Source organism: Schistocerca piceifrons, chromosome 7 (assembly GCF_021461385.2).
Source record: "Schistocerca piceifrons isolate TAMUIC-IGC-003096 chromosome 7, iqSchPice1.1, whole genome shotgun sequence".
Classification (NCBI taxonomy): Eukaryota; Metazoa; Arthropoda; class Insecta; order Orthoptera; family Acrididae; genus Schistocerca; species Schistocerca piceifrons.
The window spans coordinates 319,662,558-319,681,642 of NC_060144.1; the positions used below are offsets into that span (position 1 = coordinate 319,662,558).

The 19,085-nt window shown below is 40.5% G+C and overlaps 1 protein-coding gene across 1 annotated transcript in view; it reads right to left on the bottom strand.

Annotated features, from left to right (window-relative positions):
* The window catches only part of LOC124804647 (vacuolar protein sorting-associated protein 45), a 139,505-nt gene that overhangs the window by 119,065 nt on the left and 1,355 nt on the right, over positions 1–19,085 (bottom strand). The gene's annotated exons all lie outside the window — the stretch shown is intronic.

A 19,085-nucleotide genomic window follows, 5' to 3' on the forward strand; every position in this document is an offset into this window, starting at 1 on the left:
CACCAAAAGAGAATACAGGAAACTTCCACTAGTTTCTGGAACAAAATCTGTAGAGTAATAAGCAGCTGCTAGCATGCGATCAGTTTACGCCATAGGAATAGGAGAAATAAAATTCTGAATAGAGTAACTTATTAGAAGAATAAACTATAACAAAGAATAATGTGAAAGTTATTCAAATTATTAAAGTTAACAAAAACCTGTGATATTTGGAATTTCAGCTTTGTGTAGTAGCAAACAGTGTAAATATTGAAGTGTTTAAGATAAGAATGTAAGTTCCAAGTTTACCAGTTATTTTTTTTTAAAATAGAAGATGCTGTTGAAGAGTTATGGGAAATCCATGAAATGTCACAAGCTGTTAGAATTTGAAATTTAAAAAAAAAAAGAGTTGTAAAGCACGGACACAGTCATCCTGCCATATTTAGAAGAAGAAGTTATTGTTGATTCATAGTGGTTGACGGTGAAGGAAGAGATTTGGGAAAAATAAAGTGATATAATGTGGAAAAAAATAAATATTAAGAAAGAACAGACTTTGGAAGAAATGAAGTGATTGAGAAGAAAGAGAAAGAATAATCATGTCTTTTTTATGAGAACAAAACATTGAAACATGTAAATATATTTACTTGTATCCACCAAGTAGCTAAATATGCAGATGGGAAGGAAAAGATAGTATGCTGAAGGAGAGAATGAGCAAAACATCAAAAAAATACAAATGATTTCTGTCAAAACACATAGGTGTCATAAAAGGAACTGTTAAAAAAGAAAAAAATTATGACATACACTGTATCTGTGTACCACATTATCATAAACTACAGACGAGTACAGAAGCAACTGAGAAAAAATGAAACACATCTTAGCTGCAGGGAAATAATGAAAGGATGCAGGCTGAACAGTGGTTCATTATTTCTCAGCACATATAAGGAGTCCTACAAGAAAACTGAAACTAAATAATAGAACAATGAAGCTGGTAGAACATCAAAAGTGACTCGCAATTGATTGTGAAAATACAGAGAACATAATAAAAAGGTATTATATGAAGGAGATGTGCCAAAAGACAGTAATGGTTAGTACGTTCGCTAGTTGGTTTGTTTGGAGAGTAAAGGGACCAAACTACGGGTCATCAGTCCTTTTATCCACATTCAAACATGTCGCGGGATAAACAATTTCCCAAAAGAGTCTTGGACAGTTAAAAGAGGAAAACTAACTGGGAACCACACTGAAAGAGAGAACAAAAGAACCAAGACAAAAGAACCAAGACAAAAGAACCAAGACAAAAGAACCAAGACAAAAGAACCAAGACAAAAGGGGAAAACGTGCACAAAATGGAGAAAAAGCGGTAGAAGATATTAAAATAATACAGCAGCTGGCCTGGGCTAGCTGACTGCAAGAGTAAAAAAAGGATGAGCTGGCCACTCAGCAACACACTAAAACATCCAGCCTAAAAGACAAGGCTAGAGAAACACTGACAGGGAAAAAACTAACACCAAGGTGAACAAACAGCAAAGAAACAGTGAGGAAGAGTTAAAAGGGCGGGAGGGTGAAGGCCTGGGAGAGATGGCCAGATGCCCACTCTTAGCTTGTGTGATAAAAAACTCCTTCACAAATAAAACATAAAACTAGAGCCGCCATTGAGGCATAGTCTCCTAACACCGTACCAGTGTGGCGGAAAGGTTAAAAGTCCACCTCAGGGAGGCTAAAATCGGGCAGTCCAACAAGATGTGGGCAACTGTCAAGTGGGAACCTCAGCGACACTAAGGTGGGTTCTCACAACAAAGGTGGTGACCATGAATCAGCCAAGTACAGGCAATGCAGAGCCAGCAAAGGACAACAGAGTCACATGGAAGACCTCCAAACATTCAATGTCTTCTTGATAATATGTAGTTTATTTGGTGTACTGAGGGTGTGCCATTCAGTATCCCAGATCCAAAAACTTTATGGTGTAAGAACGATCAGAGATCAGTCTCCAGCATGCCAATCTCCAGAGTTGGTTTACCGGTAGCCTGTATGGCCAGCTTGTCAGCGGCTTTATTTTCCGGGATTCTGATATGTCCTGGGGTCCAAATGAAGGCCACTGAATGTCCACATTTTTCGAAGGCAGAAACAGACTCCTGGATAGTCATCACCAATGGATGGTGAGGTAAGCACTGGTCGAGTGCTTGTAGGTTGCTTAAGGAGTCACTACAGATGAGGAAGGATTCACCTGTGCAGGAGGGTATATGCTCAAAAGCATGACAGATGGCTATCAACTCTGCTGTGAGAGCACTGCAGCTATTTGGAAAGGAGTGCTGAGTATAAACTAAGCCAATGCGACCATCAGCCATCAGTGTAGACTATTTCCGAGCCCTGGAACTTGCTAAGAATGGAGAAAAATTTGCGGCAGAGGGCATTAGGGTGAACCGAGTCTTTGGGGGCACACATACGTCCAGACGAAGCTGTAGCCACGACACCAACCAAGAAGGTGTAAGTGAGTGGACCCAGAGGAAAGCTGGCTGAGGGAAAGACTCAATTTCAGAGAGAAGGGCTGGACAAGGACTGCAATCGGAATTCTCAATCTGCGCCACCACTGTGGGAGATGAATAACTGTGTTAGGGGAAAGGAGATGATAATTTGAAAGGTGAGGTAAACTACGAATGTGGGCAGTATGATTCGCAAGCAGTTGCCGCCTGATCCACAATGGAGGAACCACAGCTTCCACAAGGAGGCTGTTCACTGGGCTCGTTCCGAAAGTGCCCGTTGAGAGTCAAACTCTGCAGTTGTGTTCAGGGTCCAGCACCCACAAAGTTGAGGGCAATGTTGAACAATACACCATGCTCCCATAGTAAAGAACAAGTGATTAACCATTCAGTTGTTGCAACAATGGTAGTAGTGATGATCTGATCACCTCTTTGATGTTGCCACGCAATGGAGATTCAATGGTAACAGCGGAGGTGAAGCCATCCCAGTCAGCCTCGGTAAGAGTCCATCTGGAACGTCCAGGTGAGTAACGCAGGGGGAAGAACAGAGGGAGCAGAAAGTGGTCACTACGACAAGTCATCGTGAGCTCTCCAGTGGATATATGGTAGAAGGCCGGGATTGCAAAATGAGAGATCAATGGCCATGTATGAGCCATATGCCACACTGAAATCAGTGTTGGCACCTGTACTTTGGAGGCAAAGATCAAGTTGAATTATCAGATCCTCGACATCTTTACCACAGCCAACCTCCACAAAGGGTTACGGGCATTAGGATCACGCAGAAGTAGGAAAGGTGGGGGGAGTTGGGAAATTAGCGCAGCCAATACAGGGTGTGGTACTTCACCATCTGGAGGAAGGTAGACATTGCAGATGGCAATTACCTGCATTGTGTTCACCATGACAGCCACAGCTTCTGAACGTGTTTGCAGGGCCACGGATGTGCTATATACAGAGGTAAGCACATAGATACAGACCCACCTAACATCCTGTTACATTCAGTATGATTTTTGTAACGCCCCCAATAGCCACGAAGGCCAAGCGTCCGCATTGCCAGAAACCAAGTTTCCTGAAGGGCAACGCAGAAAGCAGGTGTAACACTGAAAAGTTACTGTAACTCGGACAGGTGGGGGAATAAACTGCCACAGTTCCACTGGAGGATGATGCTTTCGGAAGTCTGGGAAGAATGAAGTAACCAAGGAGACAGTTTATACCTCAGGTTCACCAGCTGCCACCGGTTGAGTATTTGTATCCATTTTCACTGCAGATGAAGCATCGGCGAGATCTACGTCCTTGGAGAACACTAAAATATCCACCTTGTCATTAGATGCAGACCTGGTAGGGAGTAGTAGTGTTGGGGCCACTGTTTCTTAGCAGACTACTACTTCTTCTGCTTGCCCTCAAGCTTCTCTTTAGGGGCTTGCTGAGAGGACTTCTCCAAAGTAGCTTCAGGCACTGGGGAAGGCCATGAAGCCCTTCGACCAGCAGCTTGTGATTCCTTCAACCACTGGCTAGTGCCCTCTTTTGCACAGAGAGGGGGGGGGGGGGGGGAGGGCTTGGAAGGTAGAGTCCCAACAGGCCCCTTCCATGCAAGAGGAACCAGTGAAGGCTGTTGCTTCCCTGGCTGGGGGAAGGGTACTGATGTCCCCGGCATTTGAGGGGGGAGGGGGGTCATTGCTCTCAAAATAGGCATTATGGAAGCAACGGAAAAAGAGGTGTCCCCTACCACCAAGGGGGCGGATGCATTCGGGCGGCCCTGAGGGTCCACTGTACAAGGGTGAGATATGGTGGCTACCATCACCAGTGAGGGTGACATTGGTGTAGCTGCAGCATACGAAGATGTCAAGCACATGGGGTCAACGATTCCTATTTCCATTTAGCCTCTTGGTAAGTCAGCCTCTCCCGTTGGAGAACCGTGCAGTCTAGTGAGCAGGGGTACTGGTGCTCTCCACAGCTGGCACAGGTGGGATGAGGTGAACATGAAGTATCTGGATGCAGCGAACATCCACAGTCTCTACCTGATGCATTGGAATTGCATTGAGAAGACATGTACCCAAATTTCCAGCACTTAGGGTAGGGACATACAGTTTTACATCACAAGAACTTTTCAGTAATGTACCACCCTCAAAGGCAAAGATGAAGGCACTGGTGGCAGTTTTATTATCTTTCGGTCCCCTACAGAAGCACCGGATGAAGTGAACACTCTGCCATTCTAAACTGGTGCATAGCTCATCGTTGGACTGCCAGAGAAGGTTGCAATGGAAAATAATCCCCTGGACCATATAGAGGCTCTTATGAGGGGTGACAAACAGGAATATCACCCAGCTTGTCACAAGCAAGCACTGCCTGGGGATGCTGTCTGAGTCAAAACTAACCCATTTCTCATTTTGGACAACACAGCCACTTCCCCAAACCTGTCCTCCAGGTTTTCAACAAAAAATATAAGCTTAGTAGCCAGAAAGGAGTCCCCATCTGTTCTGCTGCAAACTAAATACCTTGGCAAATACGGCCCTCTCTTTTCCATAGTCCTACATTCCTCCCATGGAGTAGCTAGGGAGGGGAACGATTTAGGGTCATACTTCTCAGCATTGTAGTCTAGCTTGCCCTTCTTAGAGACTGCTGGCACCATTTGGTCACCAGCAAGAGATGACTTGGTCCTCTTCGTTGTAGGTCATCTGCCCTGATGCCGTCCACTCCAAAGGGGCTATCCCCACGAGTGTCACCTGGTGCGATGGCTGTTGCTGGGAGCCCTGATGCCCTAAGATGACGAGCATCTACTCCTTGGCATATGTGGGGAATTCACAGCTCAGGCATCAGCAGTGCGATCCCTGTGTTGTCAGGGATGACTACTGTGCTGGATATTGGATGCAGAGAAATCCAATATTGTAATAGGCGTGAAAGAGGACAGTGGACAATGGAAGAAGATGTTTTACCCTGGAAGATGTCCTCACCCAAATAGCTGAACTGTGGGTTGAGTTGCAGAGTCATGACAATAAGAAGTGAAGAAGGTCTTATCGCACTATAGATATATGGTGCACCAAATAAGGCATCCCTTCCCAAATGGCCTGCACTTCTGTAGAGTTTTGCAACTGGGAGGTCAAACCCTGAAAGAAGACAGGCCGAAAAGTAGGAGACTCCTTTAAGTTGCCTCATACAACAGGTGGAAATACCTCGGGACTATTCTAACTCAAAAACCCCCAGGGCTTGGTCATAGGAACTAAAAGATATTAAGATAGAGAAATGAAAAAAAGAGTTATTTGTATGTGTGCTCATATTTGTCATTTATTCAATATATTTATATGTTTGTATAAAAATAGTGTTTGCTTATAGACATATTTTGACACGCAGCAGTTCATAAGAACTGTTGCATTAGAGCGCAATGTCTTAACATTAAATATTGGTGCAGAGAAGCACTTTTGTTACTCCACTTGTAGGGCAGCACATGTTAGTGACCAGAACTAATTTGCTAGACAGAACTGACATCACCCACAGCATACTCTTTCTTTGCACGTTAGAAGCCAGTAAACGGAACAGGCGACAGTCAACTGGGACAGCACAACTACAGAGTGGCCAACAGCAGAGCGGCTGCCAGCAACAGCCAACACTTCACAGAGCGGCTGAAAGCAGACTGTGGAGGAAGAAGCTTCAGAAACTGAAAGAAAGCATCAGCCTCCCTTCACCACTTATCACCTGTGTACAGCAGGTGGGGGTGGGTGACAGGCCACTTGCTAAAACGTAAAATTTGTTCTAGCTTTAGATTTAACATTATGATATTTTCTGTGCATTTCTCTACGTATGTAAATGAGCGACCAACTTAAGTGAATAGAAATTAATGTTGCAAACCTTACTGTATCCATACTAGAGAATTATATTGACACAACAATTTCAAATAAATATGAAATTGTAAAGTTTTGATTCTCCATCCTTTTTTTGATAATTCATGTGATACATGATTTTACACAAAAAGAAAAAATTAAGTCTTGACGACATGATAGACATGAATGAATTTAAGTGTGAATGAGTTTTATATTTTAACACAAAAATTTTCTGTACTACTGTTAAGAGGATGCCATTGCTACTTTGTATTTTTGTTCTTTTGGGAGTATTAGCATTTAGAGTTATCAGGTAAATTTTCAGTTTTTTCATTGGTTACCAGATAGATTTTTTTTTTTATTTTCCAAAATTCTCATTTCCTGTAATTTGAAAAAAGTTTAGAAGTATGTAATGCTACCGATAACAATACAGTTTCTACAAATCGATGCTTGCCCTTAACCATCACTGGCAGTCCGAACCCCACAGGTGGCACAGGAATGCCCCATCATCTGCATAGAGGATCTCTCAATGCAATACATCCTTTGTTCCTGTAACTCCCCTGACCTCAAACTTTGCTACTCCCCTCCTGCTACCTATCTATTCCCTTCTATGCTCCCACCCCAGCATTACACAGCATCCCATTCAGCCAATGGGCTCACTAGTTTTCCCCCCTTTCTCTACTTGTTTCCTTTCCCACTGCCCTTTCCTCCCTCCCCAACCCCAAACCTCCCAATTGCATCTAACAGTCCTACAATGTCTCCCCCATATCCCAGCATACTCCCACAATCAGCAATTCACATTCCCCTACCACTGCCCTGCTATCCCTGCCCCTCCCCACCCCATGCTGCCTCCTTACCCACACCAACTATGCCAGATTGCTGCTACAGTCAGGCACAGCTGATGTCCACAATCTGCCTACAACAGCTGGAGATAGTGAACATAAGTATGTGAGTTGTGTTTTTTCTATTTCAGAAATAGGCCTTTTCACCTGAAGCTTAAACATATAGCAGTCTTCTCACTGTGCCTGCCTGCGACTTGGTGTCTACTCTATATGGTGAGTAGCAATCTTTCTTTTTCATAATACTATCGTTATTCCAAACTGGACTGTCCATTGTTTGATACAGGAATGTTTTGCCACCTACTGATTCGATGTGCAGCAGATGGTTGGAGAGAGTTGCAGAACGAATCACAGTGTGCATATTGACGCATCAGAATGCAAAAAGTAGCGGTGAACATCAATAATTGTTGATCTACATTAATTTTGTAGGAATTGAGAAAATGCATAATGTTTTACAGCAACCAGACAGAATCAGCAAAAGAACAGCTAACTCAAGTGGAGTTATAAATTGTGTAAATGTTAATGTAATTTAGATAAACTTGAGATATCACTGGGATGTTTTCTAAGCATTTAAAGAATAATAAATACGGTGTTTAGAACAAACTGTTCTGATTTTAAGACACCTTTCCCACTGCTTTTTAAGAGTTATTGAATAAATTATGTAGAGTACTGAAAATTATGTAGAGTACTGAAAATTACGTAGAGTACTGAAAATTATGTAGAGTACTGAAAATTATGTAGAGTACTGAAAACAGGAGTTCAATAGGGCAAACGTCACTTAGGCATACAGTTAGGAACTTCATTACTGTGATGCGTTCCATGTGAATAAGGCTATCAGTTTCAAGAGCCTGATATTAAACCATTATTGCAGCAAACTAAAGAAGCCAGTATCAAAGAACCAATATTAATCCAAAACTGGACTGGGGCTTTGCATGTTAGTGACTGGATGTAACTTATCATCTGGAGATTTTTGCAACACCACTCCTCCAAAGCATTGTTTCTTACATCTGTAGAGAGAGAGAAAGAGAGAGAGAGAGAGAGAGAGAGAGAGAGAGAGAGAGAGAGAGAGAGGGGGGGGGGGGGGGGGGGGGACATTCCATGTGGGAAAAATATATCTAAAAACAAAGATGATGTGACTTACCAAACGAAAGCGCTGGCAGGTCGATAGACACACAAACATACACACAAAATTCAAGCTTTCGCAACCAACGGTTGCTTCATCAGGAAAGAGGGAAGGAGAGGGAAAGACGAAAGGATGTTGGTTTTAAGGGAGAGGGTAAGGAGTCATTCCAATCCCGAGAGCGGAAAGACTTACCTTAAAAAGGACAGGTATACGCACGCGCGCGCACACACACACACACACGCACACACACACACACACACACACACACACACGCACATCCGCACATACACAGACACAAGCAGACAAGCAAACTTGTGTCTGTGTATGTGCGGATTGATATGTGTGAGGTCTAGTGTGCAAAACACAAGTATCTTGCAGTTTATCTAAAAGATCATCTATATGGGAGCTTGGGTAGAGATCTTTCCCAATAATTTTATTTAATTTTACAGTTGATGTAGATGTGATGCTCCCTGTTTATCTTTTTTCCTAATACGACCTAGCTCGTACTCACATATGAACTTAGTTCAGGTATTCTTTGATCAGACCACACCTGGATTTTGTTACCAATAATTTCTTTCTCTTCTGGGAACAATCTTTTGGGTGTGTTATACATACAATCTTCATTCTGACACTATTTCTCTTTGTCTTTGTTGGAATGTAGTTGATCAGTTGAGACAAATTGCTGGCTAGTATTTACCTTCAATAGGTGAAATATACAGTGCCACCAACAGATACGTATAAAACTAGAAGGAACACACTAACCAGCTTTTGGAACTAAGTTTCTTCTTTGGGGCAGCGTGGGGGAAATGTTGAAGGTTGAAAAGGAAGGACAGGTCACTCAGACCCCAACATGAGAGAGAGGCACTTGTAGTTAGCACCCTTCTGGATTGCAGCATACTCATCATCAGCATCATCGTCCCTTCACATTTTGTGTCATTGTTAATCTTCAACTCAAGCTTTCATTCACTTGATAAATAATAAAAAATGCCGGTATTCATTTCATTTTTGTCCCTCTATCTACAAACAATATATTGCACATAGCTCTCATCTCCTGGTTCCGAAAATGGTTATAAGTAAATGTCTTCTTAGCTTTATGTTGATTGGCAAGTAAATTCAGAAATTTCTCATTTCAAAAATTAACTTGTATAAAGATAAAATGTAGATTGGCAGTGGCAAGAAAAGTGTTTTTGAAGAAGAGTACTTTGTTCACATTGAATTGAAATTTAAATGTTAGGAAGCCATTCTGAAGGTATTTGTATGGAGTGTAGCCATGTGTAGAAGTGAAATATGGATGAGAAACAGTTTAGACAAGAAGAGAATAGACACTTTTGAATTGTTGTGCTACAGAAGAATGCTGAAGATTAGTTGGGTTGATCACATAAGTAATGAGGAGGTACTGAATAGAATTGGGGAGAGGGGAGGTGAATATCATACAGAGACACCAGTAGATAAATATGGTAAGCAGATTCAGATGGCTGCTGGTGGCAGTAGTTATTTGGAGATGAAGAGACATGCACAGGATAGAGTAGCATGGAAAGTTGCATCAAACCAGTGTTCACACTGTTTCATGGCTTAAACTGGTGCACAGATTAAATTTTCATTTACTGTCTCAATTTTGCCTAACATTGCAATTCACAGATATTTTATCAACTTGGTTAATAACTCTTGATGATGTTCCAAAATAGCCAAAGTGAATATGTTATAATGTCTCTAAAGGGATTGAGAGTTCCAAATCCGTGTTCTACAGTCAAACTTTTTTTGTCTAATTTTGTTTGTAATTCTCTGTTTTGATTATTATTTCTAATTTCTGCTGCTGATCACCATTACAATCTGAATTCTTGTACACCCAAAATCCACACACTGTCACTACATCTTCGTAGCCAAAGCAGCTCTCAAGACAGTTTGTCATTAACGTCATAGATAGAAGGCCAAAACCTATGTCATTAGCTGTTCTCTTGATCTCAGCTGTGCCCTCAAAATTTGTAGGAAAATTTCGTTACAGCTTTCACATAAACTATTTATTATTACCAGAGTTATAAACTCTACAGAAACATGAAACAAAAGAACAGGACAATGCCATTCACCTTGTCTCCAAGGACAATGTGTTCACTCAGTTTGCAGAGGACTTGATATTTATATAGGTTATGTACCATCCTTGAGGCATTTCACAGATTTAAATAAAGATATTTTGGTACAGTCACTGGTGTCTTGTCTCTCTTTAGAGTTTTATTTATTTATTTTAGGACTACAAAACAGCTGTTCATAAATTAACCCCCAACAGGGTATTAAAAAAAGAAAATTATTTTTATACATAATTTGTACTTACATGTTGACATTACTTCTTCACAGTTACCACAAAAATTCAAAGATTTGTCTTACCGTAGCACCAGGTTCCACATCTTCATCAAAACAGGTTCCACATCTTCATCAAAAAATGGTGCTGTTTGGTGCTTCAGCCAATTGTTGACAGGGTCATCCAGCTCATTGACAGACATGAAGAACTGAGTAGTCCATTAGACTTTCTTCTTCAAGAAGAGATGAGAGTTGCTTGGTGCCAAGTTCAGATTACAGAGATTATTGAAAAATATCCCACCCGAAACGTCTGGGTTCTTCCTTCATTCGATCTGCAGTACAGGATAACAGATAGTCCTGAAGAAGAATAATTCTTTCCGTAATCATCCCACACCATTTGTTCTAGTTAACCTTTGGATTTTCATGAGTGGTCACAGTATTCTCACAAGTTTCTATCACAAAAATCTGTTGTCAAAATTCCTTTGAGATCCTACAAAACTGTAAGCATCATTTTGCGATTTGACAGCATCAGCTGGAATTTGCTAGGGTTACTGGGAGAATGAGTGTGCATCCACTGAGTGGCCTGTTTCTTAGTTTAAGGGTTCACAAATTGCACCCATGTCTCACACCCACAGCACAATTCTGTTCAGAAATTTGTCCTCCTCTTCATGGTAGTACTGAAGGAATATCAAGGACAAACCTGTTCTTTCAGTTTTCGTAAAGTCAGTTAGAGACTTTGGTATCCAACACACACAAAAATTATGGTACTCTTATCTCTCTGTGACAGAGTTAACAAGGGTTGTCCTTAAAATCTGAGGCACATCTTTAGAAAGTTCGAAAATTGTTAACCAATGTCTTGGACGTACAATTTCATCAACAACTGAGCATCTTCCTCAATCATTTCATTTTGCTGACCTGTCTGACCAGCCTTGAATTTTCTGCACCACCCCTCACAACACCAATGCTCATAACCCCAACTCCCATAGACATGACATTTTTGGTAGCACTGATTCCTTCTGCTTGCAGGAAGCAATTGACAGCATACCTCACAATTTGTAAGAGATGCAATAACACTATTTCAGTCATTTGCTACTTGTTCACTGACAAGCGCAACAAAGTGCTGACTGACAAAGTTACCTTCAAAGACTCCTTTTGCAGCCATGCAAATGCCATGAAGCTACAAGCATTCATTCGTTTTTAACAGCCATTTAAAATTTAATTTATGATTATACCTCATACACTGGCTAACACTGTCACTGGAGCATCAAAAACATTGGGAATTGTTTGTTGCAATTAGCGAGTTCCATGAACATTGCAAGAGTAGGTAGGGGAATAAAGATCCAGACAGAGCCCAGTTTTGCCTGAACAAATATAACACATTGACGTGTACCAGGTGCTTCACAGGACACCGCAACATCCTTTAGATTTCACATTACTATCAGCACTTAGTACACAATGAGGGTGACAGTTCTAACATACGTTTGTAATATCATTGCAGTTCAGGCTGCTAAGCCAATATCTCCCTTTCAGCAACACTCCATGTTCTACAGGGCTCACCATTTAGAACCATCCAGAAGGTATACGAAACTTCTGGAATGCTATTGACAGACAAGAATTCCCCTTCCAACGTCCCGTCATTCTCAAAGACATTTGATGTCTACTAGGTTTTACCAATCACCTGCAAAAGCTCTGTGGGTACAACAGAGAAAATGAACTGTATAAATTGTTATTTGTCATTTAGTATTTTATATCCCTGGTGTCAGCAATACCAAAAAAATATTAAAATGATAGGAATCACATGTTCACTGAAAATGTGCTAGCCACATATCAGATAAGGTGCAAGCATTACTGTACTATACACTGAATAATGTTCTTGTAAAAAGGTGAAAGCTCACACAAACTGGTGTGCACACTTCATTCTATGAATATTAGTAACCCACTAACTTACCATAAACTGACTGGCCGTTGCATGAAGGAAAAGTTATGGAAGTTCTGTACAGAGAAGGGCTGTTCTGCTTTGACCAGAGATATCAGCAGCACTATTTATTAAATCAAAGTTGTGGCTACAAACTGGTTTGTTGTGCACCTCAAGGTCTAGGTTAGGTTTAAAGATCATAGTTCGGTCATCAGTCAGTGAAGCCAACAAATGTGTCATGATAATCTCCACTCGCAAATGGAGATAAGAGGCGGGGATGTGATATTTATTAACACCTTCAAAAATATTAAAACTTTAATATATCAGACTGCAGTAAGAATACTGAAGATTTTCATTGGGGACGTAAAGGCGACGGTGGTGGCGGCGGCGGCAGCAGCAGCAGCAGCAGTAGTAGTAGTAGTAGTGGTAGTAGTAGTTGTTATTGTTGTTGTTCTAAGTCTGGTTTGATAGAGCTCTCACATAAAATTCACTTATGGTGTAAGCAATTCCAGTGTTGCTTGTTGATGTTGGCAATTTGTTTACATTGGTTGTACCAAATTGGATGATAGAACACTGCAACCAATGAGTATCACTCAATGTAACGATTTCTTTTGGCAAAATATTGGAACTGATTATTTTTGTTTTTCATATGGGGAGTACCAGTACCACTTTTACTGATTGTTATAAATTTAAAATTGCTTACTGATTTTGGTATTTCTTTGCTGACTGGAAAAAGAACTAGATGTGCTGACAGACTGACCTAGTGAGTAGTCCAGTGTTTAGGTTAGGATGGAATGTTATAATATACTTGTGAGATGCTTGAGAGTTGGGGGTCAATGGAAGCATATGATTACACCCGTCTGCTTTGACCCATGATGTAATGGTGTGAAGTGTGATGTCACTACAGTGCAGCGTTTTTGAGTTATTTGTGTTTGTAGATATCATGTTGTTGTATGTGATGGTGCCCTCTGGTGGTGTAAATGCTGAGTTTAATGTGTGGTATTGTATTCATTTGAATTTTGGTTGTCATAGTGCTAATGTGGTTTTGAGTTTAGGTAGTTGGTGCGGTAACGTGGGCTGTGGAAGTGTTCTCAGTGTGTTGTTAAGTTTTTTTTGTTTGTGTGTTTGGCATTTTTCTTAGATCTGATTAGTTAGGTGTGTGTGTGTGTGTGTGTGTGTGTGTGTGTGTGTGTGTGGGTGTGGAGACGAGGGGTTACGTAATTTTTATTTTGACTCTATTCTATGGTAATTGTGATATTTTGTGTTTTGTATATTTTTGGTATGGCAGTTGTGTTTTAACTGATATAGTGAATATGGGGTGTTTGGGTTTTGGAATTGTTGGGGCTTTGGGTCCACCTTTTGGAGATACAAGTGTTGATTTTTTGGTATCAATAGCTGCGGCTGAGCTATATAGGTCAAGGGAAATGTCCGATCCTGTGGTTTTGATGGTGAAGCGGAATGTGGAAATTTTTTTTAATTATTATTGTTTTGGGATGGTGCAGTGTTTTTCTTATTGTTGTATATTTAGCTTGTCCCTACCCTAAACCATTTATTTTCCGCAATTGTCACATTAGTTTCATTTTATTTTTGGAGTGAGACATTATTGGGTCATTATTATTTTAGTCCACATTTGTTGGCTTATGTATGTAGGGACATTTTCACTTTGTATAAGCTGGAAGTAGCCGTTTCCGCCATATTGATGACGTGGGTCAACGCAGCTGGGTGGAATCTTATGCTTCTGTAATGCTCGGTAATGCTCGAGTTGGTAAAGCCAACAAATCTCAACACAAAATAAGATCTCCATAATAGACTGATGTGTAATGCAACATAAGAGAAATATTCATCTTTGCGTAACCTACTTGTATGTCTTCTTTCTGATTTTTTCAATAATTCCAACAATGTGATTAAATTCTGCACTAACTGAACAAAATACCAGATAACTATTTATTTGGGCAATTACGAATGAGAATCTTTGTGGCTACCTACATCAAACCCACGACTCATCTACTTTATTTTGGGTACAAATCATTACCAAAAGCTGCACCTAATAAAAAAAGCTGCAGACACCAAAGTACATTTTTTCCAGCTCTCCAGTGCTGCTCTAACCTGTGCAAGCCTTTTCATCTGTGAATGGCTAGTAACCCACATCCATTTGAACCTGCTTACTGTATTCATCCCTTACACTACTCCTACAATTTTTACCTCTCACACTTCCTTCCTATACCAATTTGACAATTCCTTGATCTGTCAGAATGTGCCCCATCAAGCGATCACCTCCTCTAAACAAGTTGTGCTACAAATTTCTTTTTCCTCATTTCATTTCAGTACCTTCATTGGTTACTCAGTCTATCCACCTATTCTTCAGTATTGTTCTGTAGTGCCACATTTAACAAGCTTCTACTATCTTCTTGTCTGAGCTGCATATTTCCATATTTCACTCCCATACATGGCTACACTCCAGACAAATACCCTCTGAAAAGTCTTAGTAAGACTTTAAATTTAAAGTAGACATTAACACAGTCCTCTTTTACAGAAATGCATTTTGTAATATAGGCAGTATGGATTTTATATTCTCTCTACTTCATCCATTATTACTTACTTTGGTGCCCAAATAGCAAAACTCCTCTACTAGTTTTAGTGCCTCACTTCCTAATTTAATTCCTGCATCACCTTATTTAATTAGGCTACATTCCATTACCCATGGTTACTTTGGTTGTTGTTCATCTTATAATATCTTTTCAAGAAGCTATCCATGTTGTTCAAGTGCTCTTCCAAGCCCTTAGCTGTCTGTGACAGAATTACAATGTCATTGGCAAATCTCAAAGTTTTCGTATTTTGTGCCTGACCTTCAATTTCTTCCCCAATTTTTTCTTTGGGTTCTTTCACTGCTTGCTCACTGTACAGTCCGAATAACATTTGGGTAGGCTCCAACTCTACCTCACTTACCTTCTCGACCACTGTTTATGATTCATGTTCTTAGACTCATAACTGCAGCCTAGTTTCTGTTAATGTTGTAAATAGCCTTTCCCTACAAGCATTTTATCCCTGCTATCATCAGAATTACAAAGAATGTATGCCAGTCGACATTGTCATAAGCTTTCTCCAAATCCATGAATACTATAAAAGTAATTTTGCCTTTCTTCTGCCTGCCTTTTAATAAAAGTCACAGCATCAGCATTACTCTGTGCATTCCTAAATTTCTCTGGATCACCTGGTCTTCCCCAAGGTTGGCACTTTTCTGTTTTCCTATTCTTCTGTCTCAAATCACTTTCAGAATTTTTCAACCAGTACTTTTAATTGATGGTTTGTTAGTATTCACACTCGTCAGCACCTGCCTTCTTTGGAATTTCAATTATTACTTTCTTCTTTAAGTCTGAGGTTTTTTCACATTATGTTGTGGTTGACTCTTCCAAGGATCTCAATATTTCTGAGATAATGTCATTTACTCCAAGCAACTTGTTTCCTCTTAGACCTTTCACTGTTCTGTCACATTCTTCTTACAGTATTGTATACCCCAACTCATTTTCATCTACTCCCCCTTCCGTTTCTATGATATTCCTATAAGTTCACTTCCCTTATACAGGATGGGGCAGTTAAAACAGTTTTGGAAAATATATAGGAAACTACACATCATATTACAAAAAAGGCTGTAATAACAGTTGTTCCTCTTGAAGGCGGGACATCCAATGACACTACAGCTGATGCTCCTGCTCCACCTCCAGGAGGTGTGATGGGTGTCCAATTAGAAATCTTCAATAGGAACTCCCAATTTTTATGGCAAATTCAGGTTCTCTGGAGAAACTACATAACTTTTGTATGGGGCAATTTCATTGTTGTGCGATAGATGGTGCTGTAATCAACACAAATCAGAATAGGTTACAATTCTTTGAAACACAATAGTATCTCAGGAAATTACCCAATAGATCAGGACCCCAGTAGAGTAGAAGGGCAGTATTCTTACATTTTGTAATGCAACATGGGCGTTTTATAGCAAATTAATGTGATTCTTGAGAACATAACACATTACATTGTCCACATTATTGGTACAATTACTCACCGATGGTGTCAAAGCGGAAAACGGTTAGAATAGGTTATCAGCTTGTTTATCAATGCAGTAACAACTACATTTAGTGTTACCCAGGAACAACAATGTTGATGTAGTACACTTCTGTTTCATTCAGTGTCTTTTTTTTAATGAGTCCCCTTGCCTCTCACCCTCAGGGGTGCTTGTATTGACTGAATCCCATTGACTCTCACCATCGGGGTGCTGGTCTTAGGTGCATCCCCTTGTCTCTCACAAATCTTCATGTTTTACTCAAGCAAATAATGTTTGAAATGGTGCCTGCTCACAGAAGTATACCTCACAACCTTATTTCTGAAAGAAAATCCTACAGCTCAAAGTTTTTCTTCACTAATATTTGCACATTCAGTGATGATTCCCGGTCACATATTTGTACAGGTTGTTGGAATGTCTGGGTAACATTTCTCCTTTGGCATTCCCCACAGGGAAAAAAAAAAAAAAAAATCTGGAGGTGTCATGGTGCAGGCCACTCATGAGGGCCTCCACATCCAAGCCGTCGGCCAGGATAGTTTCGATTCAGAACTTTATGAGATGTCCACAAATAATGTGCTCGACAGCCATCATCTTGAAACAACATATCCATTCTTGTTTAAAGTGGGACATCTTTCAGAAGTATTGGCAAAATATAATCTAAAATGTCGCCATTCACATTACTGTCTATAAGGCATGGGCCAATTATCCGAAACCCATTACAGTGCTCCAGGGGTGTTGAAGCTCAACTTCACTTAACTGGTGGGGATTCCCCACTTCCCCATAATGCATATTGTGCCAATTCACATGAATACAATTCGTAAACGTTGCTTCATCAGAGAAAACACCTGTGAATGAAAATCATCACTGGCTGCTAGTTTCTGTATTGAAATGCAAAAGATCAAGCGGCTTTGAAAGTCTCCCCATTCTACTAAGGCTTGATGCAATGGGTGGTATATGTGTTCATGCACTTTGCTGCGAAATTCCTGCAACTCGTGCAATTTCCCTTGAACTATTTGAGGATGTACAACAGTTAGAGCCAAAACATCCACTCAGCATTTTCGTTCACCACGGGCTGTGATCGGATTCTTCGTGCTGGTTGAACACTTACAGTAGCAGTAAAAATTGGCTAATACTGCAAAATGTTGTTGCTGAAAGAAATTCCTCTCTGGGAACAGGTTCACATACCATCAACATGCTTCTCCTACATGCCTATTTGACACACAGTCTGAAGCAACAATGTCCACCCCTCTGCAATCGTTAACATTGTTGCACAAGTAGGAAGTGAGCCGCAACAACTTCACACTGCTGTTTCCTTATCCATAATTCGTGGTATAGCCACAGTTGTGCTCAACACAAGGGAACTATAGCCTTGTACCTAGGTGTTGCAGAAACAGAGAGTCCGACCATGGTCTGTGAAGCATGTTCGCCATCTGTGCATAACAGATGGCTATTTGAATGTTAAAAAATGTTTAGCAGACAATACATACTGAACATTCTCTTATCACTTTTCAACTGTTTAATCCATTTTAATCTGTGTCAAATACAGCGCCATTAATCCGGAACAATGAAATTGTTCCGCACGAAAGTTACACATTTTTTCTGGAGAATCTGCAATAAAAATTGGGGGCTCCTACTGAAGATTTCAAATTTGACTCCTCTCCCAGCCCCTGAGAGTGGAGCAGGGACTGGGGGTGGGGGGTGGGGGGGGGGGGGCGAGTTCAGTGTCATTGGATGTCCCCTTCCGAGACGAAGTCCCAGTTATTTCTGCAAACAATTCAACCACCAAACCTTTGTGTATGTATGTGTCTGTGTGCGTGTGTGTGTGAAATATATTCCTTCAACTTTCAGCTTCCCCTTCTTTGCTTGGTACTGGTTTGCCAACTGCGCTCTTGATATTCATTCATATAGCTGCTCTTCTTTTTATTTATTTATTTACTTTCTTTTTTTTTTTCAGAAAAGGCTACTCTAAATTTTTCTGCGGGCAGCATTTATCTTTCCCTTGATTAGGCTTGCTTCTATAGTCTTGGATTTGTCCTCTCCTGTTTAGCCTTTTGCACTTCTTGTCAATCTCCTTTATTAATCTGTATTCCCTGTTGCCCATCTCATTTCCTGTAATTTTATATTTTCTCCTTTTGTCAATTACATTCAATTTCTCAAGCATTATCCAAAGGTTTCAAACAGGCAATCCATGTTCTCCTGATTTTCCTTCTCTTCCTTTTCCTCTTATTCTGCTTTCAAATTCTCTCTGAATAACTTCTTTCATCTCATCATACATTTTTTCACGCTCTTCATCATCTACAGAGCTAGTTGGCATATAAACTTTTACAATGGTAGTGTTGTTCACCACACTATTCATAGTAGCTTACCTGCATTCCTATTTTCTTATTCATTATTAGGTTATTCCTGAATTACTTCTATTTGATTTGTATTCATAACCCTGTACTCACCTGACTGCAAACTTATTAATCCAGGAACCAAACTTCACTAGTTCCCACTGCATCTAACTTCGATCTATTCATTTCTCTTTTTGAATTTTCTAACCCTACCTACCCAATTAAGGGATCTAGCATCCGACAATCTGATCCATAGAATGACAGTTTATT